This window comes from Macaca thibetana, chromosome 13 (genome assembly GCF_024542745.1).
Source record: "Macaca thibetana thibetana isolate TM-01 chromosome 13, ASM2454274v1, whole genome shotgun sequence".
NCBI lineage: Eukaryota > Metazoa > Chordata > Mammalia > Primates > Cercopithecidae > Macaca > Macaca thibetana.
In genome coordinates, this window is record NC_065590.1 from 78,524,170 (window position 1) to 78,541,679 (window position 17,510).

The window sequence follows — 17,510 nt, forward strand, 5'->3', positions numbered from 1 at the left end:
AGTGTTTCTGTGAATCCTGAGTGGTGTTATCTCAAGAAGAAATGTTTAGGGTCATGAGTTGCACTGGACCAGCATGGAGGGCTGGATCCCAGGGTCAGAGGCACCGCCATGTCTTTTTTTTTATTTTATTATTTTTTTCTGAGAGAGAGTCTTGCTTTGTCACCCAGGCTGGAGTGCAATGGTGCAATTTCGGCTCACTGCAACCTCCACCTTCCAGGCTCAGGTGATTCTCCTGGCTCAGCCTCCTGAGTAGCTGGGATTACAGGCACATGCCACTGCACCCAGCTAATTTTTGTATTTTTAGTAGAGATGGGGTTTCACCATGTTGCCTAGGCTGGCCTTGAACTCCTGACCTCAAGTGATCCACCTGCCTTGGCCTCCCGAAGTGCTGGGATTACAGGTGTGAGCCACCACTCCCAGCCACCTCCATGTCTTTTAATTAGCTTTGTGTGTGTTTGTTAAACGTGGAATACAGGTCAGAGGTCTCTGCTGTTTGCATTTCATGATGCTACTATCTGGAAGTTTAGGAGAAATCATTCTTTAAAAAAAGGCTGTGTCAGAATTCAGGCACAGGTATTTACATGGTAGAATGCCCACTTTAATTAGCAAATTATAAACAGAAGTCGTGCTGAAATTTTACTTCTCATTTTTCTATGAGAGTAGTTTTCTTGTTTTTTGTTTGTTTATTTGTTTGTTTGTTTTTGAGACGGAGTCTCACTCTGTCACACAGGCTGGAGTGCAATGGCATGATCTCAGCTCACTGCAACCTCTACCTCCCGTGTTCAAGCGATTCTCCTGCCTCGGCCTCCTGAGTAGCTGGGATTACAGGCGTGCACCACCACACTCGGCTAAGTTTTATATTTTTAGTGGAGATGGGGTTTTGTCATGTTGGTCAGGCTGGTTTTGAACTCCTGACCTTGTGATCTGCCCACCTTGGCCTCCCAAAGTGCTGGGAAACATTTAACTTTTTGAGGAATTGCTAGATTATTTTTCAAACTGGTTATACCATTTTGCATTCCTGGCAGCCATGTATGAGCATTCTGGTTTCTCCATATCCTCACCAACACTTGTTATTTTCTGTCTTTTTTATTATGGCCATCCTGGTGAGTGGGAAGTGGTATCTCATCATGGTTTTGATTTGCATTACTCTGATGGCTAGTGATGTTGATAGTTCTTTTTATCTAGCTATTTCTGAAGAGAGAGAAAGAATGACAATGTTTGTGAACATCTTCATTCAATACTGTGCTCATAGTCTTTAGATATAGATTAATTCATAGAATGTAAACATTAGAAGGGACCTTAGATCCAGGTCAGGTACCTGCTTTTACCATAGTTCACCTGCAGTGCTGGGTGTCAACTACTTCCACTTGTCAGAAAGTTCTCATCTTTGGTGAGTTTTATTTTTATTTTTTGAGACGGAGTCTTGCTCTTGTCATCCAGGCTGGAGTGGAGTGGCATGATCTCAGTTCATTGCAACCTCTGCCTCCTAGGTTCAAGCGATTCTCCTGCCTTAGCCTCCTGAGTAGCTGGGATTACAGGTGCCTCCACGCCCAGCTAATTTTTGTATTTTTAGTAGAAACAGGGTTTCACCACGTTGGCCGGGCTGGTCTCAGACTCCCGACCTCAGGTGATCTGCCCGCCTTGGCCTCCCAAAATGCTGGGATTATAGGCGTGAGCCACTGTGCCGGCTGACTTTTTTTTTTTTTTTTTTTTTTTTAATGAAATCTTTTTCTGAACTTTTTTCCAGAAACTTTTAGTCACTAAGCCAAGCTTTGCTCTCTGAAGCAAGGCAAAGCTCTCTCTTCAGAACTCAACATTCCTCTCCTTCATTCGGCTAGATCCACAGATATGTTTTTAAAGACAGCTTTGGGCTGGGTGCGGTAGCTCATCCCTATAATCCCAATACTTTGGGAGGCTAAGGTGGGCCGATCACTTGAGGTCAGGAGTTCGAGACCAGCATGACCAACATGGGGAAACCCTGTCTCTACTAAAAAATACAAAAATTAGTCAGGTGTGGTGTTGGGTGCCTGTAATCCCAGCTTCTCAGGATGCTGAGGCAGGACAATGGCTTAAACCCAGGAGGCAGAGGTTGCAGTGAGTGACATCTCGCCATTGCACTCCAGTCTGGATGATATAGTGAGATCTTGCCTAAAAACAAAAACAAAGAAGCAAACAACAGTTTTAGCAGCCCACTAAGTTGTTGCCTTTTTCTTTTTCCTGTTGAGTTAATGAGCCCAGCTTGAGGCTGCTATGCCACATTTACCAGGCGGTAGCAGCTCAGCTGGGATTCACCTGGAAAGCGGGTAGATCAGAAGGTTCCAGACCAAAGTCTGGGCAGAGGAGGCTTAAGTAACTTGGAGAAACATACTCTGAAATTACCCGCATGTTTTTTTCCAGTCACTGTATTTTGAAATTTCAAACCATTTTAAACAAGGGTATGTGGTTTTTATGTTTACTGAAAAGGAACAATTTTTTTTTTTTTTTTTTTTTTTTTGAGACAGAGTCTTACTCTGTCCCCCAGGCTAGAGTGCAGTGGTGTGATCTCAGCTCACTGCAACTTCCCTCTGCCAGGTTCAAGCAATTCTCCCGCCTTAGCCTCTCGAGTAGCTGGGGCTACAGGCCTGCACCACCATGCCCAGCTAATTTTTGTATTTTATTTTTTAAGTAGAGATGGGGTTTCACTATGTTGGCCAGGCTGGTTTTGAACTCCTGACCTCAAGTGATCCTCCCGTCTCAGCCTGCCAAAGTGCTGGAATTACAAACGTGAGCTACCGTGCCCGGCCAGGAACGAATGTTTTTAAAAATGTTGAGAATGTAGTCTATAAAAACAGGGTCTCTGCTCTCCTGCTTACTTATAAAGAAGATACATTTATGTCTTTTCACTGAACCCGGCATACTTTGAAAAGGCGCCTGCTGTGGCTTCGTGCACATGTGACTGCATAAGTGTGTGTCTCTGCATGTTGCCATCAGTCAATTTGTCCCCCCAGTCTTCCATGAATATGGCCTTGCCTCTCTGAGTTATTGGTGCCCAGTTCCCACTCTTTACACCTCTAAAGAAAGAGAGGATGCCGGCCGAGCGCAGTGGCTCACGCCTGCCAGCACTTTGGGAGGTCGAAGCGGGCGGATCAAGAGGTCAGGAGATTGAGACCATCCTGGCTAACATGGTGAAACCCCGTCTCTACTAAAAATACAAAAACTTAGCTGGGCGTGGTGGCGGGCACCTGTAGTCCCAGCTACTCAGGAGGCTGAGGAAGGAGAATGGTGTGAACCCAGGAAGTGGAGCTTGCAGTGAGCTGAGATTGAGCCATTGCACTGCACTCCAGCCTGGGCGACAGAGCAAGACTCCATCTCAAAAAAAAAGAAAAAAGAAAAGAAAAGAAAGAGGATTCCTTCTCCTGCTTCTACTTAGACCCTGGAACCCAACCGTCATCTTTGTTCTCTCAAACCTTCCTCCATCTGGTGGATCTAGAGGAATCCCACCTTTGATGTGGGCAAAACGTCTTTCACCCTAAGCTAATTTCTTTCTCTCTCTCTCTTTTTTTTTTTTTTTTTTTTTTTTTTTGAGACACAGTTTCACTCTTTTGCCCAGGCTGGAGTGCAGTGGCACGATCTCGGTTTACTGAAAACTCTGCCTCCTGCCTCAGACTCCCAGGTAACTGGGATTACAGGCAGGTACCACCAGGCCTAGCTAATTTTTGTATTTTTGGTAGAGATGGGGTTTTGCCATGTTGGCCAGGCTGGTCTTGAATTCCTGACCTCAAGTGATCCGCCCACCTTGGCCTCCCAAAGTCCTGGGATTACAGGCGTGAGCTATTGTGTCCAGCCATAATTACTCTTATTTTGTATTCCCGACCCTACATCCCTCCTCATCCAAACTGATGCTTTTCCCTTAAAGGCACCATGCCCCATTCCTTCCTGTCCGTGGAATGAACCAGGCTGATGCTTCTTTTTGCTGGGCTGGTCTCTCCCGTTGGAACACTCTTGCAACTGTTGTCCCCTGGGCTCGCTCCTCTTCATGACTCAGATCCCAGCTCAGCTATCACTTCCTTTGAGAGGCCTTCCCCAATGGCCCTCAGACAAAGCCCAATGACAGCCGGGGTTTCTGTCTGTTTCATTCATGGTAGTATTCTCGTCATCTAGAACAGTGCCGGCACATGGCAGGCACTTGATGAATCCTTGACACTAAAGGAGCTTCTGTAAAAAAGTACTAGGTTGCATAATTTCTGCCATTTTGAGTGAGGCCAGAAAAGGACTGAGAAATCAACAAAGAAAGGAGAAGCAAACAAGAGGGGAAAATACATGGCAGGGCAAAGGATAGAAATGGGTAGTTGGAGAGCAAACGGGGGACAGGGTTTATGGCCTGTTCTCTCCTTTCCCTGAATTGGAAAATGCTTTCTGCTGTGATTAAAGCAAAAACCAGGCTTAACTTGAAGTAAAGGGTATCAAAAAGAAAAAAACATATAGAAAAGAGGACAATCCCCCCATTCTTCTAGCTTCCACTTTCAGTTTTCATCAACAAAATAAAAATTGGTTAGATAGGTATCAATTCCCACTGCACATGAGAAAATTGCTTAATTAAAAGTATCAGCACAAATGGGATCCAAAATCAAGGGGCACAGTTTTGTCTAAAAGAAAGAAAGAAAAGCAGTCCCTTCTAAAGTGCACATTATTCTGCCGGACTAGGTATGAAGGGGAAAAAAAGAAAAAATAAGTGTACATTATTTTCTAAAACTTTTTGGCTACTCTGTAAGATATTTTGTTCACAATTGAGTGAATTACCAGCCATGGTAGAGACTGACAATATATAAAGGATGTTCTCAACTCAGCCTGTTGTGCAACCGTTCTTGATTTCTTGTGTCAAACTGGATCTTCTGCTTCCCTTGCCAACTGAAATCAAATGGGTGTGTTAGGTCATAGTGCAACTATGGGATAGTTTCCACATTTGTTTTTCTTTCTCCTTTCTGACCTCCTGTTTATTACATATAACAAGTCAGATTGTAATTTGAAAGTGAGGAACTAAGGCAGCTTGCTAACACGCTGAGGCTGAGCACTGCTGCTCGTATTGTTTAGACCTTTTGGTGACAGCCAAAGGGTATTAGTCACATGATTGTTTGGGATGTGCAATCATCCGAGGCTAAAATGACATCACCAGAGTGCATTACACTGGAACTTAGCAAATCTGCACTGCAGGATTTGGCAAGGAAAATTAAACTGGTAGCTTTCTAAACTCCTCTCATCTCCCATGTGATTAGTAATATTTTTCTAGTGACTTTTATTTTTTATTTATTTTTTTATTTTTTTTTGAGACGGAGTCTCACTCTGTCGCCCAGGCTGGAGTGCAGTGGCCGGATCTCAGCTCACTGCAAGCTCCACCTCCCGGGTTCTCGCCATTCTCCTGCCTCAGGCTCTCGAGTAGCTGGGACTGCAGGCGCCCGCCACCACGCCCGGCTAGTTTTTTTTTGTATTTTTTAGTAGAGGCGGGGTTTCACCGTGTTAGCCAGGATGGTCTCATCTCCTGACCTCGTGATCCGCCTGTCTCGGCCTCCCAAAGTGCTGGGATTACAGGTGTGAGCCACCGCGCCCGGCCTCTAGTGACTTTTATGCTGAAGAGGAACCTTGTCCAGTTCTTCTTTCTGGTGTGTGTAAATGTTGCTGAAACTAAGGCTTCATGCATGTGAAATCATTACCAGTAAAAATGTTTTTTCTTCCTCGATGTACTTATTCCATGCTTTAGACCTCTGTACATGCTATGCTTTCTTACCTCTCTGGCTGGTGGTGTGTGCTGTTTCCTCTGTTTAACATGCTCTTTTCCCTGGTCCTCTCCCCTCTGCCCCTTGTCTATCTGGTGAATTCCTACTCATCCTTTAAGACCATTTCAAAATATTTCTATGTGAGTTTTCCTTTACCTCCTCCTCTTCTGATTCGGATAGTAACTTCATCCTGTCTTCCATCATTCATCATAAGAGTGTACATCCCTTGAGCCGGGCGTGGTGGCTCACTCCTGTAATCCCGGCACTTTGGGAGGCCGAGGTGGGTGGATCACGAGGTCAGGAGATCAAGACCACCCTGACCAACATGGTGAAACCCCATCTCTACTAAGAAATACAAAAAATTAGCCGGGCGTGGTGGCACGTGCCTGTAATCTCAGCTACTCGGGAGGCTGAAGCAGGGGAATCCTTGAACCTGGGAGGCAAAGGTTGAGTGAGCCGAGATGCCGAGATTGTGCCTCTGCACTCCAGCCTGGTGACAGAGCAAGACTCTGTCTAAAAAAAGAAAAAAAAAAAAAAGTGTATATCCCACTGTTAGAACCTTTATCACATTATACATTATGTCCATTATGGGGGGAGAAACTATGTCTCCACATCCTTGTTTCCCTAGCATTTGGCACAGTCTTGGCAAATAGTAAGCCCTCAACATATGTTTATTTTCTCTTTCCTTCCTCAATTTTTTATCCTCATCACACCATGTATGTTTTCAATCTGAAACAAAGTTTTATCAATTTTTAGATTACATACTTTGAGTACATGTTATTAAGGACATATAAGTTTAGAGTTGTTATAGCTCTCCAATGAAATTTTCATCAAATTTAGTGACTCATTTCATCCCTAAAAATGCTTTTTGTCAGCCAGACATGCTGGCTCACGCCTGTAATCCCAGCACTTTGGGAGGCTGAGATGGGCAGATCACGAGGTCAGGAGATTGAGACCATCCTGGCTAACACTGTGAAACCATGTCTCTACTAAAAATAAAAATAAAAATAAAAATTAGCCGGGTGTGATGGCAGGCGCCTGTAGTCCCAGCTACTTGGGCGGCTGAGGCAGGAGAATAGCTTGAACCTGGGAGGCAGAGCTTGCAGTGAGCTGAGATTGCGCCACTGCACTCCAGCCTGGGCGACAGAGCGAGACTCCATCTCAAAAAAATAAAAATAAAAATAAATAAATAAGTGCTTTTTGTCTTAAACACATTTGTCTCGTATTAATAACAACTACATCAGCTTTTTTGAAGGCGTATATATTTGCCAGATATATTTTATTTTTACTTTTATTTTTAATTTCTTTTAGAGACAGAGTCTTGCTCTGTTACCCAGGCTGGAGTGCAGTGGCATTTGGCTCACAGAACCCTTGAACTCCTTGGGCTCAGGCACTCCTTTTGCCTCAGGCTCCCAAGGAGCTGGGACTACAGGTGCATGCCACTGTGACCAGCTAATTTAAAAAATGTATTATTATTATTATTACTTTTTTGAGACAGGGTCTTGCTCTGTCACCCAGGCTGGAGTGCAGTGGTGCAATCACAGTTCATTGAAGCCTCAAACTTCTGGGCTCAAGCAAGTCTACCATCTCAGCCTCCCTAGTAGCTGGGACCATAGACACATACCACCACGCCTGGCTAATTTTTGTATTTTTCGTTATTTGGAGATGGGTCTTACTATATTGCCAGGACTAGTCTTCAACTCCTAGCACCACAAAGCACTGGGATTACAGATGTGAGCCACTGTGCTCAGCCTCTATTTTTTACATACTTATACTTTCTGTCATCCTAGATCCTTATAGTTTAGCAAACCTCTTATAAAAAGTATATATCTGGATTTCTAATATTTAAAACTCTAACTCTTTTTGTACTTTGAAAGGCCAGTTTGATCCACTTACATTTATTACGATTACTGAAATTTGGATTCATTTCTATAACCTTATTTCGTACTTCCTATTTGTACTGCTTTTTCTATGCTTCTTTCTCTCCTACTCTTTCTAATGTTGTAACAAACTGAAACTTTGTGATTCTTCCTTTTTCATAAACGACTTTGATGTTCTATTCATATGGGAGGATTGGTCTAGCGGCTTCTATCTTCTGGTTTCTTAAAAGTTTCTTCTTTTAATTAGGACAATGAGAATATTTCAGAGGATATTTATGACTAAGTATTGCATCATCAAGAAAGAAAAACACTGTAGTCCCAGCACTTTGGGAGGCTGAGGCGGGAGCATTGCTTGAGGCCGGGAGTTCGAGACCAGTGTGGCCAACATGGTGAAACCCCGTCTCTATTAACCAAAAAAAAAAAAAAAAAAGAGAGAGAGAGAGAGAGAAAAGAGAAAGAAAGAAAAATAGCTAAGGAGAGACTCGGGAAAAAATTTTACTTTTTAACAATTCTCACTAGAGACTGAGGCAGTTTAACAACCAAGTAACTCATTCTCAAAATGATGAGTCAACATGGCGTGCAATGCTGGTTACAGGATGAAGAGATCTGTGTAATGTTTCTGCTCCCAGTGTGAGGACGGCACCTAAGGGAAGGTCTTTCTGTGCTCAGCGTGCCTGTACTGCTGTGTGCCACATGACTTCATGGGGAAGCTCCCATGACTTGCCTCTGTTCAGCTTACTGTAAAACCCTCATTCTTTTTTTTTTTTTTTGAGATGGGGTTTCGCTCCTGTCACCTAGGCTGGAATGCAATGGCATGATCTCAGCTTACTGCAACCTCTGCCTCCCGGTTGTTTCAAGCAATTCTCCTGCCTTAGCCTCCCGAGTAGCTGGGATTACAGGTGCTTGCCAACACGCCCAGCTAATTTTTGTAGTTTTAGTAAAAATGGAGTTTCACCATGTTGGCCAGGCTGGTCTTGAACTCCTGACCTCAGGTGATCCTCCTGCCTTGGCCTCCGAAAGTGCTGAGATTATAGGCATGAGCCACTGTGCCGGCCTAAAACCCTCACTCTTTCAGTGAGCCATCATGGTATTTGGCCTCCTCTTGGCTAGAAATCAACAGAAAAGGGAGCCTTTAAATTGTGTGACAGGACTTAGTTATAGTTGCACTGCCTGATGATCCAGTATATACTGTATCAATTTCAAGACTATTATTTAAATAAAAATACGTAAGTTCGACATACTTAACAGTGAGTATGTTTTGTAATCTTTTAATGTTTCCTCCATACCTCTGGAAAAACAAGTATACCATAGCAGTTAATAGCCTGGACTCTGGAGTTGCAAACAGACTGGGTTTTTTAAAATGTTACTTATTTTTAATTTTTATTTTTAAAATTTTGTTTTTAATTGACACATAATAATTATACATATTTATGGGGTATAGTGTGATGTCACAGACTGGGTTTTTTGTTTGTTTGTTTGTTGTTTTTCTGGTTTTTTTTTTTTTTTTTGAGATGGAGTTTTGCTCTGTTGCCCAGGCTGGAGTACAGTGGCGCCATCTCAGCTCACTGCAGACTCTGCCTCCTGGGTTCAAGCAATTCTCCCACCTCAGCCTCCCAAGTAGCTGGGACTACAGTCACGCACCACCACACCTGGCTAATTTTTGCATGTTTTAGTGGAGATGGGGTTTCACCATCTTGGCCATGCTGGTCTTGAACTCCTGACCTCAAGTAATCTACCTGCCTCGGCCCCCGCAAAGTGCTGGGATTACAGGCATGAGCCACTGTGCCCACCCAACAGACTGGGTTTTGAATCCTGATTTTTCCGTATATTAGCTGTGTGAGGTAAGGCAAGTTACTTAGTCATGCTCAACCTCAGTTTCCTTATATTCTAAGTGAAGCTAAATCTAAACATAGGGTTTTTATGAGAATTTAATAAACTAAAACATACAAAGCCTTTGGCGTCAAGTTAGTACTAAAAAAAAGAAGTAGCTATTATAATGATTTTTTTTTTAAATGAATAAGAAGCTTCTTGAAGGAGTTCCTTCTGCAACTCCCTGTCTCTCAGCACAGAGTAATAGGCATAGGAAGGAGTCTTGGGATGGAGTTGGGCTAGAGGAGTATTGATCTTTCCACTTCAGAGATTTAACAATCTGAGTATGGTGGAAATCCCTTTGACATTTATTTATTTATTTATTTATTTATTTATTTATTTATTTATTTATTTTTGAGATGGGGTCTCACTCTGTCGCCCAGTCTGGAATGCCGTGGTGTGATCTCGGCTCACTGCAAGCTCCGCCTCCTGGGTTCTCGCCATTCTCCTGCCTCAGCCTCCTGAGTAGCTGGGACTACAGGCGCCCACCACCACGCCCGGCTAATTTTTTGTATTTTTAGTAGAGACGGGGTTCCGCCATGTTAGCCAGGATGGTCTCAATCTCCTGACCTCGTGATCCACCCGCCTCAGCCTCCCTTTGAACTTTTAAGATGTCTTGAGGAGGTCAGGAGTGTGACTCATACCCTCATGTGTGTCATCCTGAATCAACAGATATCAGTGTGTATCTGGATCATTGCTGCAATGATTGTGTTGCAAACCTGTTGTTTCTGCACACATGACTTCCTTGCTAAGGCTGGCATGATCTTATAGCCTCAAGTTCTGATCTCTCCTCCAAACCCAGTTAGAAAGTTATGAGGTAGCAGAGTGCTGCTAACCTCATCCCCAGGAATCTCTACTTCCTCAGGTAGGGGAAACCCTGTCCTGAGGTGCTGAGTTAGAATTAGGAATGTATTAGGTTGGCGCAAAAGTAATTGCGGTTTCGTAATGGCAAAAACCGCAATTACCTTTGCACCAACCTAATATATTTTTTCCTGTTATGAACATGATTATTTGGAGGTGATATGTACATCAGGCTCACTGCTATTAATAATGGATAAAGGCTGGGCACAGTGGCTCACATCTGTAATGCCAGCACTTTGAGAGACTGAGGTAGGAGGCAATATAGCGAGCCTCTGTCTCTAAAAATAGAAAATTTAAAAAATAAATGAATAAACATTTGGTAAAATAAGACTATTAGGACATAACCTGAGATCCTAACCTCTTTAAGTAACATGATTTCCTATGGGAAATGTGTTATCAGTTCCAAATAATTGATTTACAGGTAAAACATCAAAACATAAGCCATTAGAAAAAAAAGGGCTGCAACCCTTCACATGTTCAATATAGGAAGAGGCAAAAAGTCCTGCAGAGCAGTCGAAGTGTAGGAACAGTTGGACTGTGCATTTTTCTAAACTGGAGGTCAATCAGGACCACAGATGAGCAGCTTGTTGCAAAGAGCAACACGGGCTTCTTAGTGATCACCAAGACAGAGACATTGAATGAGGTTTGGCTCCATAGCCACTCCTGTGCCCTTGCTATGTCTGGATGCCTCCTTATTCCTTAGAGAGTCCTCCTTGAGAAGGGAAGGACACCTTCCTGCTCAGGATGCTCTGGAAGCTTCTGGGTACTGCTGAGAGTGGCCTCTGTGCCTACACTCCCTCACCCTAAATCGACCTGGCTATAAGCAGCTCTCCAAACCTTCTTTGCCAGATCCCTCTCTAACCTGGTGTCACTCTTATCTCTGACTGCCATGGGCAGGGATCGCTCATCAGTCAGTCAGGAAACAGGTAGATGCTAAGAGTCCACTGTTGCTCAGGATTCCTCTAGGCTGTGTGAGTACAGAAAAGAAAAAGATAGAATCTCTGCTCTCGAAAGAATTTACAAACTAGTTTGGGAAGCAGCATATGCTAGGAGTTCAAACACAGGATTCAAGTCAGTCAGCCCTGACCAGAATCTCAGGTCTACCATCTCCTAGCTGTGTATTTTGAGTCTCAGTTTTTTCATTTGTAAAGTAGGGATGATAAAAGTGCTATCTCAGAAGGCTGGCATGAGGATTGCGTTGCAAGATAAAGTATTTAGCAGAGCCTGCACATAGTAAGTGCTCAATAAATGTTAGCTATTATTATTATCATTATTCAGCAAGTCCCAGATGGGGTATCAACTAGTCTGGGCCACATAGAAATCTAGTAACACCCTCCTCAGTCTTCTCAGACCTGGGGGAGGAGGTACTGCTTTGTGGGCCACAAAAAGAATGGGATGGACTGGATACCCCCGGAGAAGGGCTTTGGGCATGCACCAAGGTGCTGCTCTTGACTCCCTGGTGAAGGCAGTCTGCCTGTCTGACTCAGTTCAGCACCAATCACTTTGCTGGGCTTGGAAACTAAACAATGGGAACTTCCCCTGCCTTTGAAGAATTTGCCAGCTGGGTAGGGGTTCAGGACATGCACACAAGATGCAGCTTTAACATAATGAGGAAGAAGCATATTAATTAACAAAAACAGGCAGGGCCCAGTGGCTCATGCCTGTAATCCCAGCACTTTGGGAGGCTGAGGAGGGCGGATCATCTGAGGTCAGGAGTTCGAGACCAGACTGGCCAACATGGTGAAACCCTTGTCTCTACTAAAAAAAAAAAAAAAAAAAAAAAAAAAAAAAAAAAAAAAAAAAATTAGCCAGGTGTGGTGGTGCGTGCCTGTAATCCCAGCTACTCAGGAGGCTGAGGCAGGAGAATCGCTTGAACCTTGGAGGCGAAGTTTGCAGTGAGCTGCGATTGTGCCATTGCACTCCAGCCTGGGTGACAGAGCAAGACCCTGTCTCAAAAAAAAAAAAAAAAAAGAAAGAAAGAACAAAAATGACATGGTAAAAACTTAACATGCCTACGATAAATGTTTAGGGCAAGAAATGCTTATTAATACATCTACAGTCTGAACTTCTGGGTGAAATATTCTGATTATGTTAATACCACCCTTAGCTCTGTGGCAATAACAGCAGAAAGTCCCTTTTCTTACCACCTTCCCACCTCTGTCTCTTTGTTCCCTGTGTCTGTTTCTCTCCGCAGACAAACTGTGGCCTGGACCAGCTGGTGAAACATAATTCTGAATCCTGCCCACAGGCTTTGGTGGTTTTGGATGAAAGGCCAGCGCCTTGGGAGCCCTGCGTTTGATTTCAAGTTTTAAGGCCAGCACTGGTGGAGCAATGAATGCTGAAAGCTCTCCCCTTAAAGGAGCACAATTGTCTTTAGGTGACTGCTAACTCCGGCTTTTGCTGAGGACAGTGTTTACTTTGTGAGCTTAATGACAGGGCTGCCTTTCTGGGAGTGTTGCAATGAAACAGACTCAGACAGAGGCCATCACGGACCTCCTCCCTACCAAGGCTGCCACGGCTGGCATCTCAAGAACAGTCCATTGAACTCGGGATTTGGGTGTGAGACACAGTTTCATCAGAAGAATTTAAACCAAAGTCTACATTTGCCCTCTGGATAAATGTGCGTGTTCAGCAGCAACCACAACTCCTTGCCTCATTCTCTTAGTTGATTATGTGACTGTGAGAAGAAAAGCAAAAGCAAAAATGAGAAGCATAGCTATGATGCTATTTTAGTTAAAAATATTCTTGTAGAATTTGAAGGTACCATAGAGATTACTTACAGATGGAAAAAACTGAAGCTCAGAGATGGGAAGTGCCTTGTCCAAGATCACACAGCATATAAGAGAAGAAGTAGGACTAAAATCCAGATTTCTCTGTTACTGGTCCTGTTTTCTCTTTTCTTTTTTTGAGACAGGGTCTCACTCTGTCTCCCAGGTTGGAGTGCAATGGTGCAATCTCGGCTCACTACAACCTCCAACTCTTAGGCTCAAGAGACCCTCCCACCTCAGCCTCCTTAGTAGCTGAGACGCCTGGCTAATGTTTATTTTTGGTAGAGATAGGGTTTCACCATGTGGTCCAGTCTTTTCTTGAACTCCTGAGCTCAAACAATCCACCCACCTTGGCCTCCCAAAGCGTTGGGAATACAGGTGTGAGCCATCGCACCTGGCCAGGTCCTGGTCGCTTTTCATTGTTATACAGCTGTCGACAATCATGGAGAGTTTTTTCCCTTTTGTTGGGTTCTTGTTCCTTTGCAAAGTCTGAAAAGAACCAAGATGATCCAGGAAATTCAGGAAGTCCTCATTCACTTCCAAAGGCAGCTTGTTGTCTGTTGGCTGTGCTGTATGAATTGCTGTTTCAATTAAGTTTTTCAACATTTCATATGAAGGCATGCAAATGACCACTGATTCTAAATAAACCCATTTAGGTATTCAGGGTTTATAAATATAGAGAATCTTGCTTTCTGCCTCATTCTTTCTGTCTTCCCTGGCATTCTTCCCTCTATCCACCTCCATTGAGATGCATTTTTATAAAAGACTTTACTTAGGACACATATTTTGATGAAATCCTTAACATTTTTCTTCTTTCCCAATTTTTATATTGTCATTGTTATAATGCATTACAATAATTTATATTTTGCAAAGTTGTTTTAATATGTTAATTTTGCAATGTAACTATCTCAAGGCTTCTAATGAGGAGAGGAGGAGACTACAGATAGGACTAGATAGAGAGACTTTTAAAGACGTGGGTAGGGTGTTTGTGAATGTCTGGGCAGTGGAATATTTATGCAGTGCTGTGGGTGTTTTGAACCCTCTGGAAACTAACAAGCAAGCTCCACACATAAACTTGATGGAAGTCCTCCAAACTTTGGACAACACAGAGGCCTTTCAGAAGTCTGAACCAAGTCCAAGTCAAATTACAGCCCAGGACACTGGTGCAAATGAGAGGCTGAGCAGATCAGAGGAAATGATACTGGTCCAGGACCCCAGAAACCCAGGGCCTGGTGCCCGGTCTGCCACTTAGCAGTAATTTCCTTGTCAGTAAAAAGGGATGGTAATAGCTCTTACCTCATGGAGTTGCACTGATGAGAAAAATAAAATAACGTATGTAAAGTCCTGAGCACAATGCCTGCCATATAATAGCACTTATTATTTGTATGAGATGCCAATAGGCTTTCAGAGAAAAACACATGAGAACTGGCAGTCAGTCAACTAGAGATGGCCCCTACTTGAGTAGTGAGGCAGCAGGATCACAGCCATAGGCTTTGGAGTTAGACTTGCTTTTTAGATCCCAGCTCTGGCATTTTCTAGCTGTGTGATCATGGGCAAGTCACCTGACTTCTTTTGGCCTCAATACACATCTCACAGGGTTAGTGCATGGATTAGTGATGTAGCCCATGTGAAGCATCAGTACCTGGCATGTAGTAGGTGCTCAATAAGTGGTCACTGGTCCAGGTTCTTAGAGAAAGGAGCTGTAAGAAGCCAGAGGAGTGAGGCAGTTGAGCCAGTTGTAAAACTAGCGGGGTTAAAAAAAAAAAAAAAAAAAAAAAAAAAAAAAACTAGGAGAGCAAGGTCAATCCCTCTGGGGCCTGTATTAGTTTCCTGTGGCTGCTGTAACAAATTAGCACAAACTGGGTGGCTCAAAACTACAGAGATTTATTTACCCACAGTTCTGCAGGCCAGAAGTTCAAAATCAGTATCATTGGGTCAAAAGCAAGGTGGTAGCAGGGCCGCACCCCTGACAGAGTCTCTGGGGGAGAAACTCCTCCTTGCCTTTTGTGGTTCCTGGTGGCTATTGGCGTTCCTTGGCTCATGGCTGCATCCAGTCTTTGCCTGTGGCTTCACATGGGTCTCTCTCTCTCTCTCTCTCTCCCCCCTTCTCTCTCTCTCTCTCTCTCTCTCTCTCTCTCTCTCTCTCTCTCTCTCTCTGTGTGTGTGTGTGTGTGTGTGTGTAAAATGCTCTTCATTCTCTAACTTTTAAGACACTTGTGATTTCATTTAGGGCCCACCTGGATAATCCAGGATAATCTCTCCATCTCAGAATCCGTAATCAATTAATTAATTTTTTGGAGACAGGGTCTCACTGTGTCACCCAGGCTGGAGTGCAGTGGCGAGAACACGGCTCATTGCAGCCTTGACTTCCCAAGCTCATGCAGTCCATCTCACCTCAACCTCCGAGTAGCTGGGACTATAGGTGTACACCACCATACCCAACATATTTTTGTATTTTTCTTTTTTTGTAGAGACAGGGTTTTACCACGTTGCCCAGGCTGGTCTCAAACTCTTGAGCTCAAGCAATCCACCTGCCTCAGCCTCCATACCTGGCCTTAGTAGCCTTAATTGAATCACATCTGCAAAGGCCTCTTTTTCTTGTTAGGTACATTTATAGGTTCCAGGGATTAGGGCATGATGTCTTTAAGAGTCATTATCATGCCTGTCTTAGGGCCTAATGCACCAGTGGTTGGGAGAGGATTCCAGTTTGCTTTTCCCTGGAGTGATGTGGCAGGGACAGGAGTGTGATGAGAAGGAGAGGAGAGATGTCACCAGAGCAGTGGCAAAGTCAAGCCAAGTCCAGTCTGTATGGTTAGGGACACAGCAGGGTAGACCAGGGATATAGGGGACATACGGAGACCACATGGAGATAGGCAAGGGGACACCAGCAAAGCCATGTAGCAGAGTGGAACTCAGCACTAGCATCTGAGCAGGGACATGTTTATGGCCTCTAGGAAAAGGTGTGAGTCAGTTGGACATCTGGCTAGGAGAAGGAAGCGACCAAGGTTTACCTGATTGCGCTGGTGAAGTTCAGAGCCAAGGTAGACTGCACTGACAGCCTTAGACCCTACAACTCTTGCCTAACCTCCCTAGCTGGGCCTGGCTGGACCACAAGGAATAGGACATAGTCCCTGTCTTTGAGCAGTTCACATCCTAGTTGGGGAGACAGGCATATTAAAAGTGTTTTATTACTAATGCACATATGCATATGGGTCTGAAAGAACATGTAAAAGAATAGCTATTCTACCTGGAGCCAGAAGGTAGTGGATCTAAAGCTTCAAAGACAGGAGGCACTTGAGGTGGATTTTAAAGTTTGAGAAGGAGTTTTCTAGTCAGAAGTGGACAAAGCTGGAGTTGAGAGACAAGAAGGCAGGCAGGGTTGAGGAGGCTAGTGACCTTGCACGTTTCCTGATTTCACCTTGCTGTGAAACAGGCGCACTCTTCCTCACACTGAAACAGGCAATTGAGCACTGCCAGGGTTTTATAATAAATGATGAACTGCAATCTAAATTAGAGCCCTGAGATTGGAGTTAGAAGACAAACTCAAATCTCAGCTTTGCCATTACTAGTTGAGTGATGTTGGGCAAACCACTCCAGCCCTCTGAGCCCCACTGCCCTATCTGCAAAATGAAGGGAGGAACATCTTCCTCTGAGGATGAAGTGAAATAATCCAAGGGAAATAGTCTGAAAATCTACATGCTCAAATGTTAGTTTCCTGCCTTCTCTATAGGGAAGGCAGTTTAGTCTGACAGACCATCACCAGGCAAATGTTCTTCCTGCTAGGAAGGAACAGTTGTGTTAACTAACACCTTCATGAATGTCAAAGACATCTCACCTTACCAAAAACTAAACTTGTTTTCTCAGTTGTATTTTCTTCTTCATTCTCCCTGCCCCTCCTCCATGCTCAAAGGAAAACTTCAGATTCTGCTCAGTCCTTTTACACCTTTGTCCTTCTATATTTTGCCAATTTGAGACTGTTCACTTCTAAAAAGAAGGGAATTTCTTAGTATGGTGGGTACTAATCAATATACATGCCCACTCTCCACCCCAGGCAGCAACCATCACACTCCATAATCCTTGACTTTCTGGGAGCAGAACCAGTGGCTCTCCATCGCAGCACACTAGCTTGTGTCATCCTTCCTTGGCCACGCCCATCATGCTTCCAACAGCCCAGTTTCGAGAAAAATGCTATCCGAAGATCCATAGTAGGTACATCAGTAGAGTGGTTTTTGGAGTGAGAGATGGGGTTTGGAGTGAGAGAACGTGGGTTCAAGTCCTGGTTCTGCCATTTCATATCTAAGCCTCAGTTTCTTTCTCTACAAAGTACAAAAATGATGGTAACCACTTCATAGGGAATGTTACAGTGATTAAATAAGATGCTT

The 17,510-nt window shown here is 43.8% G+C and overlaps 1 protein-coding gene and 1 long non-coding RNA gene across 2 annotated transcripts in view; one reads left to right on the top strand and one right to left on the bottom strand.

Moving 5' to 3' along the window:
- LOC126933851 (uncharacterized) overlaps window positions 1-13,004 on the top strand; it is a 28,152-nt gene extending 15,148 nt beyond the window's left edge. Inside the window, exon 2 of the long non-coding RNA XR_007718745.1 lies at window positions 12,555-13,004. This is a non-coding gene — a long non-coding RNA (uncharacterized LOC126933851). The remainder of the gene's footprint in view (window positions 1-12,554) is intronic.
- WDR43 (WD repeat domain 43) overlaps window positions 1-17,510 on the bottom strand; it is a 254,939-nt gene that overhangs the window by 227,154 nt on the left and 10,275 nt on the right. The window lies entirely within an intron of this gene.